The following is a 12,028-nucleotide window of genomic DNA, read 5'->3' as shown; positions in this document are numbered from 1 at the left end:
TGCAATATGGATGGGAGTTAGAAGTTGGAACCACTCGTCATTGGAAAGAGCAAACAGCCCCGTTGCTTCAAGAATGTTAAGCGACTTCCTGTGTCATACGAGGCTAACGCAAATTCATGGATGTCTGGGAAAATTTATAAACAGTGGCTAAAGAAGTTAGACACTAGAATGCAGGCACAAAAGTGTCAGATTTTGTTGCTTTGTGATAATTGTGCTGCACACAGTGATGATGTCAGGCTGTCTAACGTCAAGGTGGTCTTCCTACCACCAAACAATACCTCTCTGATCCAACCTTTGGATCAGGGCATAATAGCCAATTTCAAACAACATTATCGGGCTCTTGTGCTACGTCATCTGATGTGCGTTATGGATGACCAGACTGGCAAGGATAAACGTGATATTGAACTGGCTCGTAATCTATCACTATTGGATTCCCTACATATGCAGAAAGAAGCCTGGAATCATGTTACACAGGCAACCATTGTGAACTGCTACAAGCGGGCAAGCTTTGTTAGGGATGTGGAGAGGGACGAAACACATGCAGCTGTTGCAAACGCGTCAGATGAACAGGCTATTGACATCCCAGCCGGTGTTACTGAAGAGGAGTTTCATCACTACGTAGCTGTTGATTATGATCTACAAACAGCTGACGACAGCACTGATGTCCAGATATGCGCCTACATGCAGGCAATGGCTGATGATGAAACAGATTATGAAATGAGCAGTGAGGCACATGCTGACGAAATTCAACAACCTGTCACTTTTGCAAGAGCGCTGGAGAGTGTGCGGGCCTATCTGGAGGCTACTGGATATCAGTGCTATGACAGTTTTTACTGTCTGGCAGATGTAATCTATGGAACTCACAGACACAAGAGTGTACAGAAGACTATGACTGATTACTTCAAGTAAGTCTAACGTCAGTTAATGGAGACTGTATACTGTACGTATAATAAACAGTACTGTACATATGTTTATGAGATGTCGAGCTTCTTTGGGTCACAACGGTTAAGTGCACGCTCCGGTTAACTGCATGTATTTCTTTGGTCCCAGACCCTTGCACTTAAGCAGATTGCACTTTATTTGAAATAAATTTTATGCCCAAAAGATCAGGAGAAAAGCCAAACTAACCAAAAAAAAACCAAAAGGTTTTGGCCTGGAGATTGTAAATGTCAAGATACCTTCAGAATTCTTTCTTATCTCCAGCTGTTGTTTGGTCTTCATTGGTTATCACTTGTGTGTTTCTAAACTCGCATTCTCTGAGTCTCATGTTTTCCAGGACCATTCCTGTCTCTAAAGAAGGAGTGAAAGGTCGGACAGCAGCGCTGCCAAGTTACCTATTCTAGGAGGGAGACTTTTTGGTCAGTCCTGGTTTTAAACTTACACCCCTACGTGGCCAAACAACTGGACTGCTATTTACAAAAATTTGACATCTTGCACTGCACTCCTTTCACTCTGGGTTCAGGAATAATCATAGTACAGAAACTGTGGTGGCGGCTTTGATAGCGGAAGCTAAATAACTATTCTGTAAAGATCACTCTGTAATTGTAATTCAATTTGACTTAAGCAGCGCATTCAGTTTGGTTGACTTTGAACTGATGACCCAAATTCTGAATCACTTCGGTGTTCAAGGTTCAGTGTTATCCTAGTTTAAAGGTTTTCTAATCACTCGCTGCTATACTGTCTCAAAACAGTGTCTCCAACAGCTGGAGCCCTTCCAGTGGGGTCCTTTAGGGTTAGTGTGTGGAGGAGTAGCCTAGTGGTTAGTGCAGTGGACTTTGATCCTGGGGAACTGAGTTCGATTCCCACTGCAGCTCCTTGTGACTCTGGGCAAGTCACTTAACCCTCCATTGCCCCTGGTACAAAATAAGTACCTGAATATATGTAAACTGCTTTGAATGTAGTTGCAAAAATCCTCAGAAAGGCGGCATATCAAGTCCCATTTCCCTTCCCCACTCTCCCCCTTCCTCTTCAACTTATTAATGCAGTCTGGGTGTCAGTCTTGACAAAGCCAAGGTAAAACATTTTATCTATGCGGATGACATCACTGTAATCAGCCCTGTTTCTCATCTATGGTCTAACATGGTATCCCTTATTAGATCCAGTATCTACACAATAGAAAACTGGACTGCTTTCCATAGGCTTAAACTGAACAAGAGCAAAACCAAGTTCCTATGGCTGGGTGTGAAATCAAACCCTAGATATAGCCTACTATTGGACGGAAACCAATTTAACCTGGACTTCCACTCAAAAATATTAGGAGTAGAGATAGACCACCTGCTGTCTATGCAGAACCATAGCCAGTCAATTGTTAAACGTTCATTACACTCAGAAAACTGAGAATATTCAGAAAATATTTCAACCTCAACTTTCAGACTCCTGGTCCAATCCTTAATTCTCCCCAGACTGGACTACTGCAACCTAACACTGGCTGTTTTGCTCTAAATCAGTGCTACATCAAGTACAGCTGGTACAGAATTCTGTGGTTAGACCGATCTTTGGATTATTGCAGTTTGAACCGCTGATTACCAATTAGCGACAGAGTTCAAGTCAAACTAGGTATTAAAATTCTTGCAGGGAATATTCCTTAATATGTGTCAAACTTAGTAACCTTACAGAGCTGCCAAGTTACCCGTTCCAGGAGGGAGACATTTTGTCCGGTTCTGGTTTTAAACTTACATCCCAAAGCAGTGTAGTATTTGTAGTCCATTATTCTATCTATTGAGATCAGAGCTGCAGGTCCCATAATGCACCAGGATGAGCTTGGCAGAAATCCAGGACTGCTCAAAAGTCTCCCTCCTGGAATGGGCAACTTGGCAGCTGATCCTTCTTCTAGATTTAATACCCGCAACTCCTTTCAGCTTAAATTTCCAATGCACAAGAACCTAAAGAGGTGCATTTTCAAAGCACTTAGACTTACAAAGTTCCATAGTAACCTATGGAACTTTGTAAGTCTAAGTGCTTTGAAAATGAGCCCCAAAGTCAATCAAGCACCTTACTGTGTCCATTCAATACCAGCCAATCTGTGGAATCAACTACCAGTATCTTGGAGATCATGTCCTCATTTTCTTCAATTTAGGAAACTCCTAAAAGCCTTCTTATTTTGCAAGGCAGGTCTGTCAAATGCTTAATCCATAAACTATTATCTTGATGTCAAATTGTGCCCTTCGCTGCTCTATTCTTCTGTATGGCTGGTCATGATTAGCCCAGCTCTTTAGTAATTGTGATCCATCTTTGAACTGAACAAGGTACAGGCAGAATACAAGAACTGGAAATAAATATAAATAAATAAAAATCCCAAAGCAGTGTAGTATTTGTAGTGCATGATTCTATCCATTGAAATTAGATGCAGGTCTCATAATGCACCAGGATGATGGCAGAAATCTAAGACTGGCCAAAAGGTCTCCCTCCTGGTAACTTGGTAACTCTGAAACAGTGGAGCCACCAGAACGTCTCTAAGTTAGTCCAAAGGTGTTGAAGGATCTTGCTGTCTGACCTTTTTCAGTACTTCTTAGCGTAGAGAGCTGTGCGGAGTTAGCGGGAATCCTGCAGGGGATGGACCTGGCTCCTGTAGGTATTCCATGGAAGTGTAGGCAAGTCCAGTCATTCATCCCCTTCCCTCCAGCACTGGGTGCCCTCCCTGAACGTACCTCAGTACATCCTGGTGGTCTAGTGGCCCTTATGGGCAGGAAAGATCCCCACTCTTGTCCACTGCAACTGATCCTCTCGCTGCAGCCGTTTCTTTAGTAGCACTAAGAGTTTATACAATGACAATGAAGAACAAGCTTGATTTTAGTAACAAGTACAGACAAGCTGAAAAGAAAAAAAAGACTCATGAGGAAACAAAAGCCAGCTTATCATATACCCCCTTTAGCCCACTATAATAGGGGGATCCTGGATCCAGATTCACCTGACAGTTGATTCAGTCCTTGGTTTTTTCCCCATTGCATGCAAGGACTTGTAGTCTTGCTTTTCTTAGGGAATGCAATGATAAATCAGAACTATAAGTCCTGCGTGCAATAGAGTAAACCCAGGACTGGATCAATCCTGTCAGCTGTGTGGTATTTGTGATCCCTGATTCTATCCATTGAACTCAATGGTATGGGTCCCTTAGTGCATCAGGATGGTGATGGAAATACAGGACTGACCTAAAATCTCCTTCCTGGAACCGGATAATTTGGTAGCTTTGTATGGTCTAGAACAGGGGTAGGCAACTCCGGTCCTCGAGAGCCACAGGCAGGTCAGGTTTTCAGGATATCCACAATGAATATGCAGGATTTGCAAGCACTGCCTCCATGGTATGCAAATCTATCTTCTGCATATTCATTGTGGATATCCTGAAAACCTGACCTGCCTACGGCTCTCGAGGACCGGAGTTGCCTACCCCTGCTCTAGAACAGTATTTCCCAACCCAGTCCTGGAATATTCCCATGCCTGCCAGCTTTTCAGGATATCCACAATGAATATGCATGAAATTGATTTGCATACACTACCTCCATTATATACAGATCTTTCACAGATGTTCCATGTGGATAGCCTGAAAACCTGGCAAGGGGGAACTCCAGGACCAACTTATGAAACACAGGTGTAGAACCTACAATGAATATCCATGAGATTTGCATACGATGGCGGTAGTGCAGGCAAATTTATCTCATGTATATATTTAGCGTGTAAGGTTTATTATTGCTGTCTTTATCCAGGCGAACTGTTAAAAAGAGATTGTAGTTTAAAAAGTGTGAGAGAATAAGGAATGGATGAAATTGTTATATAGGTTATTATAAGTACATCAGTCATTAATATAAGAAGAAAAGTAACAAAGAAAAACTATTGTAGTATATGAATAAAGTGATTTAATTGTCAGAATTGTCAGCAGTCACGTTTGTGGTAGTCAGTAAAAAGTGGTGTCTGGAATAGAATTAATTGATCTCACAGTAGAATAATGTATATACAGTGTGGATACCTTGAAAGTCTAACTGGCTTTTTAGGAGAGGGGGTAGCATGATCTAATTTCTGTGCTCTGGTATTAGCCAAGGGCAGTGAAACAGTTTCTATAGGTGATGTAGGATCAATCTGTGGACCAGGTGAGGCACTGATAAAGGGCGTCAAAATTCCAGTCTGGTCTACCTTCAAACTCCTAGAGCAGGGGTTCTCAACCCAGTCCTTGTAACACACCCAGCCAATCAGGTTTTCAGGATACCTGCAATGAATATACATGTGATAGATTTGCATACAGTGGAGGTGGGACATGCAAATTTATCCCATACATATTCATTGTGAGTGTCTTGAAAACCTGACTGGCTTGGTGTGTCCTAAGGACTGAGTTGAGGACACCTGTCCTAGAGGGATAAATGCTGGCATCCTTTATCACCGGTGCCCTGAGCCAGTGCCTCATCTGTCCAGTAGGAGTGGGTGGGCATGAGAGAGAGGGAGAGTTACTGACTTACAGGTGGAGGGGGGTAATAGAATGGAGGGAAAGATACCAGATTGCGGGTAGGGGTGGGGGTGCACCAATGCAAAAGTTGGCTCAGGGTGCCACAGTCTCTTGAGCTGACCCTGGGGAGTTGCTAGAATCCTTTTTAGACCAGCCCAGTATTTCAATTTAGGGGAGCACTGCAGTGGTGTATCCAATCATGGTGTATGTGTTGCATATGCATCCTGTCAGTCCCTCCCTTCTCCCTCCCTCCCACTGCATCTCTCCCTTCCCATCTTGGCCCTGCAAAGATCTGCAGTTCCCTCCTTATCCTCGCTCCTACCCCCCCCCCCCCCCCCACCACAGTACCTTAACATCACTTCTGGTCTTCATCTAGGCAGCACAGAGGCTTTCTCTCTGAACCGTACAGCTCCTTCTGAAGCATCTTCCTGTTTTCTGAAAGGTGGGATGGTTCAGAGAGAAAGCCCTGGTGCAGGCAGTCTGAGTGGCACTGCAATTGGTGCTGCCCAGGCAGACTGGAAGTGATTTTAAGGTATGGTAGGAGCAGCGGAGGGAGGAGGGGAAGGGGAGAATTGCCAGATCTTTGCGGGGCTGGGCCAGGAAGGGAGGGAAATGTAGATGCACACCCCCTGTCGAAACTTCCTAGCTACACTACTGTATCACAAGCATTGTAACTCAGAAGTCCTGGTTCTAGCATTGAAGATTCGTGCCACTTGAGCTGCAGATCTTTCCATCATAAGTGGCAAAATCAGGCTGATGATCTGATAAGATTTTAAGAATGAACAAACCGAATTTTCATTTTGAGAATAATAATAAACTTCTGGGGATAACTTTTGATAACCTCATGACTTTAGAAGCCCAAGTGCATTTGTTTGTGAAAAAATCTTTGTGTTGAGAAAGATCTGATCTATTTTTGCTCAGTCAGATTTTGGTTTAGTGGTACGGTCTACTTTTGCCGTTTCTGGGTTATAGTAATAGTATTTTCATAGGATGTCAGAAAAGATTCATCAAGAATGCTTAATATACCAGGCTGACATGTATGATGGAGTTAATTGTCTTCTGACTGATTTCTATTGGCTGCCAATTGAGGCCTGTATTTGTTTTCCCAAGTATTTTATGGCCAGGCTTAGCTATATATGTCAAAGACAGTAGATCTGCCTTCTAGGAATAAAAGTTTGCGAGATACTATGATATTGCATTTTCCTACATCCTAAATCTTTTTTTTTTCTTCTTCTCGCCTGTTTTATCAAACTCCTGCTATTTGGATTTCCATTCCTAGACAAGTTAGAATTATACATTATTACTCAACTAGTATAAAAGGCCCATTTTGGTAGGCAATGAAATGGGTGCTAGCAAGGTAATCCCCCCCCCCCCCCCTGCAGCGTCCCTCCTGTCTCCCCTGCCCCCCCCCCCTGCAGCCACCCATCTGGTCTCAGGACCTCCTCCCCACCAACCCTCCTCTGCTCCTGCAGCCACGCATATGCAGCGGCCCTCCTCTCTCCCCTGCCCCCCCTGCAGCCACCCATGTCCAATGACCCTCCTCTCCTTTCCCCTTGCCCCCCCTGTAGCCACCCATGTCCAGCGACCCTCCTCTCCTTTCCCCTTGCCCCCCCCTGTAGCCACCCATGTCCAGCGACCCACCTCTCTCCCCTGCTCCCCCTGCAGCCACTCATGTTCAGTGACCCTCCTCTCCCCCTGCAGCATCCCTTCTGTCTCCCATGCAGCCACCCATCTGGTCTCAGGACCCCCTCCCCACCTCCCTCTTCCCTGCCCCCCCTGCAGCCACCCATGTCCAGCGACCCTCCCCCTGCCCCCCTCCAGCTACCCATGTCCAGCGACTCTCCCCTCCCCCCTCGGCGTATCACCCAAGCCCCTACCCCTCCCCTCGGGCACATCAACCCCCTCGCCACCCGCAGCCGCCAATACTAATGTTGTCCTGTTGCTGCTGCGTCTCCTGTTGAGCAGCAGCGGCCGGTACCAAAAGAAAAAAGCCAAAAAAAGATTTGTAACCTGAAACTTGGCTCCGTAGACAGCCATCTGGCATTGGCTGTCGTCTCTGCAGCCGCTCCTCCTCTTCCCTCTGACATTGCTGCGCTCCTCCAGGGTCTTCCTGCAGGGGCAGTGACGTGGATGGGAGAGGAGCGGCTGCAGAGACGACAGCCAATGCCAGATGGCTGTCTACAGAGCCGCGTTTCAGATTTAAAATTTTTTTGGGCTTTTTTCTTTTTGTACCGGCCGCTGCTGCTCCACAGGAGAAGCAGCAGTGGCCGGACAGCGTTTGTATTGGCGGCTGCGGATGGGTAGGGGGTTGATGTGCCCAAGAGGGGGGGGGGGGGGGGCTTTGGTGATGCACCAGGGGGAGGGTCGGGTGATGTGTCAGGGGGGGGGGGATAGGGGCTTGGGTGTTTTGCCTGGGGGGGGGGTGGCACTGAGAGCTGGCTCGCGGTTTTGCAGAGCAGGGGCTTGGGTGTTGCGCCGAGGAGGGGGGGCATTGACAGCTGTTTCCCAGGCAGGGGGAGGAGTAGGGAAACACGCTCCACGTGTTTCCCTACTCCTCCCCGTGCCTAGGAATCAGCTGTCAGTGACGTCACTCACGTCTGAACGTTCTAAACTATCTAGCAGACCACCTCCGAGGGAGCCACAGTCCCAGGCACATTAGAGCGTTGGAGGTGAGAATTATTATATAGGATGTTTAGGAAGTCGCCGACAGCCTACTTGTTCAGAAAATATTTGACTATCACTATGTAATGGTTTTTGAATAATTTGTATTTTGTTGGCTATATTCGTTTATTTTCCCAGTGACTGCCTGGCTTCTTTAAATGTAATCCACATAGAACTTTTAAGGTACTGGCGGAATACAAGAATATTTGTAATATAATGAGACTGGCAGCTCAGCTGTGGAGGAGAGCAATCTAAGGGGCCCTTTTTATCACCCAGCGGTAGGGCTACTGCCGGGTTAGAAAATATTTTCTGTTTTCTAGCACCAGTGGGCGGGGAGTGGGTGTGCGCGGCGGTAATTGGGCACTGCCGCATGCTGCCCAGTTACTGCCGGTTACCGCCGGAGCCCTCACCACCTCCTAATTAGGAAGCGATAAGGGCTCCAGCAGTAAATGGCTGCACATCAATTTTTAAATTTTCACGGCCATTTACTCCTTCTTAAAAAAAAAAAAACATTTACCCGCAGCGGTAACATTTGATAAAATGGCCCCTAAATGTTCTTGGCTCCCAATGCTGAATTCAAACAGCTTTGCTCTTGGACATTGAACAACACGTTTGAATTTTTTATCATTGGCCTAAAGTTTTTGTCATCTTCTATCAGTAAGATAAGTTCAATTTTAATTGATGAGCGTGGCAAAAATAATTGAATATATTTAAATTGAATATATAAAAATATTTTTGATTAATAAGTTTTTAAAAATGTAAGAATGTGGAGGTTTTTTAGGATCAGTGAATGAAACCTTGAACCATAAATAAGATATTCAGGGCGCCGTTTACTAAGGTGCGTTAGTGGTTTTAGCGTGTGATAACCGTGTAGATGCCCATAGCGTGCGCTAAAAAAACTAAGACGCCTGTAGCACGGCTTAGTAAATGGGGCCCTGAATTATTGCTGGTCTCCATTTTATTGTGGATATATAGTGTACTTGCTTATCCATTTTAGAGACTCTGTTTGTTTGGGTGGAGAGCCAAAAAGAGAACAGGGTACTTGAGAAGACAGGGAGAAGGGCATGTAGGCCAGTCTATCCATTAGACAGGACTAGGTCATTGCCTAGGGCAGCAGCTTCTAGAGGGGCATCAAAATGTAGTTGCAAGCAAAGCAAAAACAATATGTCGTGACAACCACACAGACTTGAAGAACCCTCAGCGCTTAACCTGCATTTTAATAGGATGTTTGTGTGATGATCATGATTATTGAGTTTAACTTGTCAAAATCTTGGGGAACGTTAAACCAGGATCCTGAAAGTTAATTGTAGGGGGAGGGGAGGGGTAAGGTTGTTTTCCTAGAGTACCTGCTATCCTTATACCAGGTCTGTGGGACATGTCATGTTGCCCGAGGCTCTTACCAACTGGTATTGTGGCTTATAATTCAGCACTTGAACATGTAACTCAGCTCAGTGCAATATTCTGACAGTCTTTATTCCATCTTAGAAACTTTCACAGTCGTAAAAGAAGATATACAATGTGTTGTTATGAGATGACATTAAGGTCTTAATGATTCATTCATGGCTTCACCTTCTGCAGAATATAAATTGTAACGTTCAAGTGGAAAAATGGAAGGTAGTGTTTTTTTCAGCACATTTTTTTTCTCGTGGTTCATTCCTTTTATGAAAAGAAGATAAAATAACAAATTCAAAATACAGTATGACTTTGAAGGTATATCACAAACAGGCCATATAAAAATTGTTTTAGCACCAGAATTAACAAAAAAAATTTAATTAGATTAACTTTCAAAGTATGTTGTGTTTTACTAACCAAAGGATGGTTACAACAAAGACAAGGGTATGATAACAGTGCAATTGGTAAGGGATACAGTATTTCAGAGGGACTATCTTTTAAGCTAAGTTTAAAATTCTTAAGTTCTAAATTTAGCTGTGTTTACTTTTTTTTTCATATTTTGGGTATCACATTTTTTCCAGATGTCCAAAAATGCAGAGAATTGGCGTTTGCTGCTCTAAATCAGAAAATGCTGTGTTGGTTAAACATGACTAATGTAGTGGGATTATCAAGAGATTTGGAAGGTTCCTGGAGGAAAAGTCCATTATAACATATTAGCCAGGTGGATTTGAGAAACTCATTGTTCATCCTTGGAAGTCTCATAGCTCTACTTTTTGGGAGCTGCCAGATACTTGAGACCTGGACTGAGCCCTGTCAGAGAAAGGACGCTGAGCTCAATGGACCTTGGGATTCAAAAGAGCTTTTCATAAGTTCCTAGAGGGGAAAAGTCAGTTGAAACTAATTAGCCAGGTAGATGTGGGAAAGCTATTGCTCATTCCTGGAAATAATCACATTTCTCGTGGTTCTGCTGTTTGGGAGCTGCTAAACGCTTGAGACCTGGACTGGCTTCTGTCAGAGATAGGACACTGAGTTTGCTGGACCGTGGTCCAACTCAGCATAATTTTTTGTTATATTCATATACAAGTTATATTCCTTCAATAAGATTTTCCTATAACTTTGGTCTTGCAAGTAGAATTGTTACCTTCATATCTTCCATCTGTGAAAATATGAACTATTACTCATCTTGATGACATAACTCTTCACATGGACTATGATGATAACAGGATGGCAGGTGGCCAGGCAATGGCATAGCCATGGGTGGGCCCAGATGGACTCGGACCCACCCACCAGCGGCACAGCAGCGATGTGGCCGGCAGGGATTCCCAAGCCCCAACTGCTGAAAACTCCTTCAGTAGAGCCAGGGCGGGGGGCACTTCACTCTTCTCCCCCCCCCCCCCCCCAACCTGGTACCTTTAAATCCTTTAGGTCTTCGCTGGCATCGAGCACCAACACATTCCCCTTATTCCCTCTGACACAACTTCCTGTTCACGGGACCACAAAGTTGCTCGGGCCAGCTCCGAGCCCTCCATCTGATGCAAGAGGAATCAGTTGCTGCTCCCTGCTGGCGAAGACCTAAATGGATTTAAAGGTACTGGGAGGGATCGGGGGAATTGAGTTGTGACCCCTGATTGCCTGGGGGAGGGAGGGAGAGATGCTAGGCAGGGCGGAGTTGTGGCCAGGTGACAAAGAAAAACTTATAAAGGAGGGAAAATGCTCTTAACAATGGCCTGGAAGGATTCATTCAATTCACACTTGAAATTTTCAATATTTACACTGGGTTTGGTTTTTCGCTCTGTTACCTATCTATGAGCAGAAGAGAACTATTGGTGTGCTGTTTGACCTTCTGCCCTACCTCAACTGTTCAGCAGCTAAGCCAAAGTGGCATCGTGCCCCTATGTGGCAGATCATTCAACTGTTCATAGAAACCAAACCAACCAATGCCAAAAGACGACCAATAAAGATTTTTTTTTTTTAGGAGAACAATTGCTGTGCATAAAATAAAAAGTTTGGAGAAACTGCCACCTGTACTACGTCATGCAGCAATGTTTCTGGATGTTCCATAGAAAAAAAGACAAAAAAGTGGGAGGGTGACCATGGATGCCAAAGACTGGAGAGATGTTCTTGAGATCAAATGTTTATTGAGTAAAAAGACTGGACACAAACGTTGTGTTTCGGCCGCAAGGCCTGCATCAGGAGTCTGTATAAACAGAAGCTTCTTGTACGCTGATGTTTTATAAGGTGCAGGATTATCCGTCTGTATACAATGATTATAGTGGACTGAAATACTGGTCTTTACGGATAATCCTGCACCTTATAGCATCAGCCTACAAGATAGTGAATGATACATACCTGTAGCAGGTGTTCTCCGAGGACAGCAGGCTGATTGTTCTCACGACTGGGTGACGTCCGCGGCAGCCCCCACCAACCGGAAAAAAGCTTCGCGGGACGGTCGGCACGCAGGGCACGCCCACCGCGCATGCGCGGCCGTCTTCCCGCCCGTGCGCGACCGCTCCCACCAGTTGAATGACTAGCAAAAGATGAAACACA

Source organism: Microcaecilia unicolor, chromosome 8 (genome assembly GCF_901765095.1).
Source record: "Microcaecilia unicolor chromosome 8, aMicUni1.1, whole genome shotgun sequence".
Classification (NCBI taxonomy): Eukaryota; Metazoa; Chordata; class Amphibia; order Gymnophiona; family Siphonopidae; genus Microcaecilia; species Microcaecilia unicolor.
This window is presented reverse-complemented; position numbering follows the sequence as displayed.